This window comes from Tupaia chinensis, unplaced genomic scaffold (assembly GCF_000334495.1).
Source record: "Tupaia chinensis unplaced genomic scaffold, TupChi_1.0 Scaffold000290_1, whole genome shotgun sequence".
NCBI lineage: Eukaryota > Metazoa > Chordata > Mammalia > Scandentia > Tupaiidae > Tupaia > Tupaia belangeri.
In genome coordinates this window covers 6,376,328-6,383,721 of record NW_006159775.1, presented here as the reverse complement: position 1 = coordinate 6,383,721, position 7,394 = coordinate 6,376,328, and the positions used below count along the sequence as shown (strand labels likewise).

General features: G+C 36.4%; 1 pseudogene; it reads left to right on the top strand.

Moving 5' to 3' along the window:
* Window positions 1-5,394: 5,394 nt before the first annotated feature.
* On the top strand, window positions 5,395-5,637 carry LOC102483499 (FXYD domain-containing ion transport regulator 4 pseudogene; annotated as a pseudogene).
* The last annotated feature ends 1,757 nt before the right edge of the window (window positions 5,638-7,394 follow it).

The following is a 7,394-nucleotide window of genomic DNA, read 5'->3' as shown; positions in this document are numbered from 1 at the left end:
AGTGCACGTACACACACACACACACACACACACACGGCATGTTTTCAAGTCACCTGGTCCAGGACTCAAACTGTACAATCAACCTCATGGGATTCAGCTGCCTTAACCTCCATGCCATCTGCCGGCTCTTCTTCCCTTAAAATTTCCAGTGTGTTATCTAATAATGTTTCCCCCCCCTCCCAAATGAATGCGCTGAAAGCAATGTCATGTATAAGGAAATTATTTTCTGTTATTGAACAAAATACAATTAAACTCCATCTGTTTGTATTTAACCTCAGCACTTGATGTCCTTTAAAAACGAGGCTTAATTGAATCTGAGAACCCTGTACAAGTAAAATGATAGGCAAGTTCCTTCCATGTGAAAATTTATTCATTAAAACTAAAAACTTAAGGTAAAAATATTAGCCAATAAGTCATTAATGGATTAATTTCCTAAATAGAAAAGGATCTTGTCTTCCAATATTCCACGTTAGGAAGAGAAAAAGTTGTGATTAGATGTCAGAGGACTCTTAGGATAGTAAACTGAATCTGAGATGGAATTTATGTACAGAAATTGTGCCTTGTGGAATGGAGAATGCCCTCTGTCATTTTCATCCTTTGCCAACTTTCATCAATGTATAGCATATCAGGAGTTATATTTCCAAAATACTTGAAAGCTCCTGATTTTAAGCAAAAGGACAAACAATAGTTTTGAAAAAAATCAACAGTTGGAAATGAAATGTCTAAATAAAATTTATAATACGACCTGTTTTATTGCTAGAGGATAAAATATGGTTTTGCCTGAGAGTGGTGAAGAGATCCCATTTTTATTTATTTGTTTGTTTGTTTGGGGGAAAGCTAAGGGAGCTAATGTAACTGAAGAGACAACAAACATAAAAGCAGCTTCCTTCTCTTCTGCTGCTAAAGATCAGGAAAGCCAACGTTTTCTCAAGTCTGCAGTGAAACACTTGCCTCAATCAGATGTGAATCTCCCTATATCAGAAAAGTAGGAAGAGTAAGGGAAAAAGTCAAACAGAAGCAGAAAGAAACAAAACAAACTCAGATACATAAAAACCTGTAGTTGACCTCCAACTTCAGGTTAGAATCAACTTCCAATCCTGGCTTATTATTTCTCTTGCCAAAGATCTCCAGCTCAGCAAATTGTACAAAAATTTGTATAGCACATTGGGAGTTTATCAATTTATCTGATGAACATTATCCCAAGTAAAGCTCCTTACAAAACCAATTTGATGATATGTAAGCATTAACAATTCTTCATTTCTTCAGAATTACAAATCTCATCCACCTACTCAGGTAATTTCAAAGAATATGAAATCTGTCTTCAGTCAACAACAGATAGTGCTTGCATTCTGAGCTCTAACCTCTATCTGCAAATTGATTCTTGTTATACATGTTTGAAGGGCAATGACACTGACAGGTTGATTGGTCCATAGTTGTAGGGGTTGTTTGTTTGGTTTTTGCAGTCAAGTAGTAAAAGCAGAGATCCAATCTACAGATCTTAAATTTTCTCATCACTTTCGTCAGATACAAAATATCAAACTGTTTGGAACTTTCAGAGCTTTATAATATGGAGCATTTTGTCAAGAAAATATATTTTGTTTACCTTTGTTTTGTTAACTAATGATTTTATTTATAACATTTTACGTAGAAAGTTTAAAATTATACTAAAAAAATTAGGTGAGCCAAAGAGAATTGCTCAGAACAGTGCAGCTGAATGTTATGGAGACATATTGTCACACAAACCTATAATGTAAATTAATTCAAATTAAATCTAAATTGGATTTTATATATTAGAAACTTTACATACTCAATATAAAGTGTACATAGAAGAATAAAATCTGAGAACAGGCAACTTGACCTTTAAAATAAATACAACAAAAGGAGGTGGTTCCCTACTATGTGCTAAGTGGTTTAAATCCATCATAATAGAAAAGTGAGTTGTACCAAGTGGTTTAAATCCACCATAATAGAAAAGTGGGTTGTACTGGAAAAAAAAAAAGATCAGAGGGAAGTGTAAATAAGAAATGAAAGGTAAATACAGAGTTTAGAGATGGCCCTGTATATAAAAGGAAGCTTAACACGTGATATAACTGGTACTATAATCAATGGGAAAGGATGGATTGTTCTGCAAATGATGTTGAGAAAATAATACTACAAAAAGAAAACATAAAATTATATCCTACATGACACTACACACTTAAAAAGCTTTGGGTAGATTAAAGATTAAAAACCTTATGGTAAAACTATGTAATTAATGGTTTTAAACCATATATTATTTAATATAATATAGATTATTTTTTGCTTTCCCTAAATTAGGAATCACTCTTCTATAGCATATACCTTTATGGTTGGTCCCAATGGCTAGTGGTTAAGGGAGTTGAATTTCATATGGCTAACCGTGCTTCAAATCCTGATTTTGGTGGCTTGAAAAATATTCAGGCACGTGTGCCCCAAATCCCAACAGGATGAAGAAATGGAGGAGAAGGTATTGTGACATAACCACATGCCATTGGGAAGTGCTTTCTCCCTCTCCTTCTCTCTGTCCCTCCGGCAAGTGCAAGCACTCTCTGGCAGTTTAAAAAGAAAAAGCAAAAAGAGTAAACCAAGGACAACTTTCCTATAAAGATGAATAAAATAAAAGAAAATATTTTGGAAAGCTTAAAACTTTGTATGATGACAGAAATATGACTATTAAACACAAAATATAACTAGTCAAACTGAAGACTTAAATTTTAATGTTATTTAATGCACAGTAATCTGAATTTAAGTTTAAATAATAATATATGAATGGGGGCTAAACATAGAGTGCTGAACTCCAGTAAAAATGGAATTCCTGAAAATTAAAAAAAAAAATTAAAAATTTAATTGCAAAATGGGGAACCATATGAACTACCCACTAGATCCAACTCGGCATCACCGTGTGATAAAATCTTAAATACCCTTCATTCTTCCTTTGCCCTTAAGAATCTATTCCTACCACACCTGCCAGAGTAATCCTTTTAAAACTGATAATGTTGAAATTCACCTGAGTCCCGTGATCCAGGAAAACAAGGAGGATTTAACAAATCCACTCACTTTTTGTGTTGAAGAAATAGCATACTGAAAAGACCCACCATTCACTGTAAGTCTTACGGCTCACAGATACCACTTTTTTTTTTTTTTTTTTACCTATGATGAGGTATTATATGATACAGATGTGGAAAATATAGACAATACCAGGCCAAAATAGTATCAGTAGGGTCCAACAGCAAAGACAACACAAGGGAATGAGATGGTACAAGTGGGGCCAGTCACCAATAAACTTCACTCTCTTCCTGGCATCAGTGGATGTAGTGGGGGATCTGAGTTTCAAACAGCATCTGGAATTGACAAGAATGAACAAACTGCTACTTGTTGGGGTCAATATGAACTCCATATTTTCTCTCCCTAATGTCACTGAGAGCCAACAGGAGCTTTACTTCCTCCTCCATCTCTTCTCAGGTAGGCAGAGGTGGTGATGGGAGATGGGACTGGCTGGAGCTCTAATTCTACTTCCCTCCCTGGTTGTCAGAAGAGCCCAGGAGAACTGAGCTTCTTCCCACCTACTGTAATAAAGAAGACAATGAAATAGTGAGTTTCCCCGTTGCTTACCTTTGGTTGTTGCATCAGAGCTCAGTAGAGACTTGACTACACTCACACTTGCAAATGATGAGGTGGAACAGTAATGTTTCCACTTTCTCCAGAGAAGAGAGAGAAGCAATATTGCCAAGCTATTCATCCTCAGCAGCCAATGTGAGTCATTGAGCTGAACACATACATCTATCATGCTCTTGTGCTGAACTTCAAAATGGGGACCATTTGATAGACAAAAAAGAAGAATGAATAGAATCCAATCTCATAATATAATATCTAAAATGTTTAGGGAACAATGGAAAAAATCAGTCTTTATATCAAGAATCAAGAATATCACAATATGAATGAGAAAAGAGTCAACAGAGACCAACACCCAAATGAATAGATGTTGGAATTATCTGAAAGGGATTTTAAAGCAGCCATCATAAAAATGCTTCATCAAGCAATTGAGAATTCTCTGGAAACAAAGACATTGAAGGAAAATCTAATCTAGTTGTCAGCTGATAAATCATTAAAAGTAATTTTTGATGATAGATTATATGATATGTTAGCACATAACTTAGAGTTCAAATAGCTGTTACATTTCTGCAATAAAACTTCTAATCCTATCTATTTGTTTTTGTGAACACATTTTCTTGGATCTCACACATTAAAAAGGGAAAGGCAGGAATAAAATTGATGCTAGACCATTTCTCATTCATGCATTGAAAAATGTTCATCCTCAACTAATTAAGCTAATTAGGAGGAAAAAATGTCTCTTTTTTGGTTTAGTTTTTAACTTGTTTTTATTTATTAATTTTATTGATATAGTCATGGTACATATTTATGGAGTGCAATGCTATTTTGCATTAAAAAACAATGTGTAATGATCAAATCATGGTAATTAGTATATCCATCATCTCAACCATTTATCATTACATTTCTTTCAAACATTCAGAATCTTTTTGAGATACTCTCAGATAATATAGTAAGTTGTTAATTATAGTTACTCTGCTTGATAACACTAGAATTTGTCTTTTTTTCTAATTTGGTATTCATTAACCAACATCTCTTTATTCTTTCTTCTTAAAAGATGGTCTAGAAAGATTTTTGTTCAATAATCACTTACTAAACTTTCTAATATATCACATTATTTTGATAAGTTATACACATACATATATATATATGCAGTAAAAACAATACAGAATGATTTTTAGCACCAAGTCGCAGAAATTACTTTAATGCATAAACAAATCGTTCTAAATAAGTTTGGTAGAATAAACATAAACTACTCTCAAGCAGAAAATATACTACATTAAAATAATGTTATATGGGAAAATTGGAATAGAAATGTGAGCTTAAAAATTATCTAAAAGTTCTGTTAAAGATGAGATCTTTTCTTTTCTTTTAAATAGATAACATCAAATATCAAGAACTAATCCCAATCTTTCGCAAATTCTTCCAAAAATGGAATTACAGGAAACAGTTCCAGGTTTTCAGGCAGGCATCACCCTGATACCAATGCTAGACAAGAATAATACAAGAAAAGAAAATTATAGGTCAAGATCTTTGATGAAAAGAGGTGTAAAATTCTACTGATATGTTTAAAAGTGTGTTGAAACAATTTACAGAAAACTTTAGAAATCAAATTAAGAATACCTGACAGAGTGGATAGTTTTTCAAAAAGTTTACAGGCATGTTCAGCGCCATGACTTCTTCAGAACTGCTGTCTGCATCAGGCGCAGAACATGGAAACACATACAGGTAAAGGGACCACGAAACCACACAGCTGTGTGCTGCGCCATGGAGAGAGTGACCAGGACCCTTCTCCTGCTGGCTGGCCTGCCTGCCCTAGAAGCCAATGATCTATTTGATAAAGACGGCCCCTTCTACTGTGACTGGGAGAGTCAGCAGCTGGTCAGGATGATCTGCAGAGGGATCCTGGGTGTCGCTGGGATTGCCATAGCCCTGAGTGGCAAATGAAAGTGCAGATGTGATCAGATGCACAGGCAGCCGATGCAGAGTCCCTGTCTTCCTGCAACATGAGAAGATGTTGGCGTTCAACACCAACATTAGAGACCAGAAGAAATGACCCCTGCCTAGGAAAATCAAGTTGAGAGTGACAAAGGAAGATAGCAGTTTGGGGAGAGGAAGCCTGTGAAGCTTTCTAACTAATAATGCTCACTCAGTGTTCCCAGCAATCTGTAAGATGGGGACTCTATTATCTCCTCCGTGCATAAGCAACTTGAGGTCCTCACAAAGTGCACACTTGATGAGGCCATGCAGCCAACACAGGCAGAGTCAAAGAGCTGTCTCTCATGTCTAAGCAAGGCTTGGGTGAGAAAAGTTGCTGGCAAGGACCACAGCTGTGGGCTCAGGCTTTCAAACTGTTTGCTGTATTTCTCTGCCACGGGCTTTATTGTCGTTATGGTACCCTGGTACCCCATAAGGGCAAAATAACACTCCCAGCCTTACTGTAACTTTTACAGTAAAACCAACTAATAATCCTAAAAAGAATGCAGACTCCTAAAAGCAGAGCGGGGATTGAGACTCACCCCACCTGCCTGGAAAATCACAAAGAATGCTGAAGCTCCTCTCAAAGCAGTCAAGCTGCTCACAGGACCACATTCCTTTCCCATGTAGACATTAGACTCACCCTCTTAGCTGTGGATTACCCCAAAGATAATATAAATGTTCCACTTTAGTATATATTAACCATGTTTTTACTTAACCAGATAAGATTCCTATTTAGGCCTCTGGCCTGAGACTAAAGTTATCAAGTGGGCCTGGGACTGAAGTTATCAAGCTTGCTAAAAACCCCCTCACCCAAAAGACTCTACCTGGTAATCAAAATCTAAAAAGACAAATGGACTCTCTTGCCCAAAGGATTGTGACTGTTTATAACTCATCGAACAGAACAGACACCATGTTTTATAATTATGTTTTAAATACCCTATTTTTCGCCTTGTGGACTGTAACTATTTATACCTAATCGAACAAAACAGACACCACGTTTTATAATTATGTTTTAAATACCCTATTTTTCGCCCTAGAGAGTATAACTGTTTTTACCTGGTCAAACAAAATAAACATCATGTTTTTGTTATTGTCATGCTTTAAATACCCTGTTTTTTTACAGTAAAATCTTTTACTTCCGCCTCAACCCCCACCCCGCTTCTGTAAAACATCCCTCAATAAATATGTATATTTAATAGCCACTAATACTGCAGTCCTAAGCTAGCTCTGACTGTAGTCAGCTGAAAACATACTAAAGGGCATCGAGGTCTCTGCCTGAATTTCTGCCCACCCGTGTCACCCACCCCAGCTGGAGCAGGCCTCCGGCACGCACTCAACCTCAAACAGGGGTAGTCTCCCCTGAGCATCCTCAAGGAATAGGCTCTGTTCTCTTTCTGATGTATCCCTACAGGAGTAACTTCGAGGCTGCTTATTGAGTATATAACTCTCTCCCTTTTATATTTAAATTTGTTTTTCTGATCGAAAACATCTTTCATTCTCATTGCAGAAAATTTTAACATTACAGAGACACCTAAGTAAACCAATTTCCAATTCAGCACCGAGAGATAAATATAGTTAAAAGTTTGATAATCAGTCAAAGTGACTCAGGGGAAGAGGTGAGGCCTTGGGAAGCTAGAGACCATGTGGACTCTGGGTTTCTATCTACTTGGCTGGCATGTCCCTGATCTAGGCTGCTACAGGACAAGGGAAGGGGTAGGGGCAAAAAGGCCTTACAAGGATGTCTCTGTATTTTTGTCTCTTTATCTCTCAAGAAATAAATGAAAAAT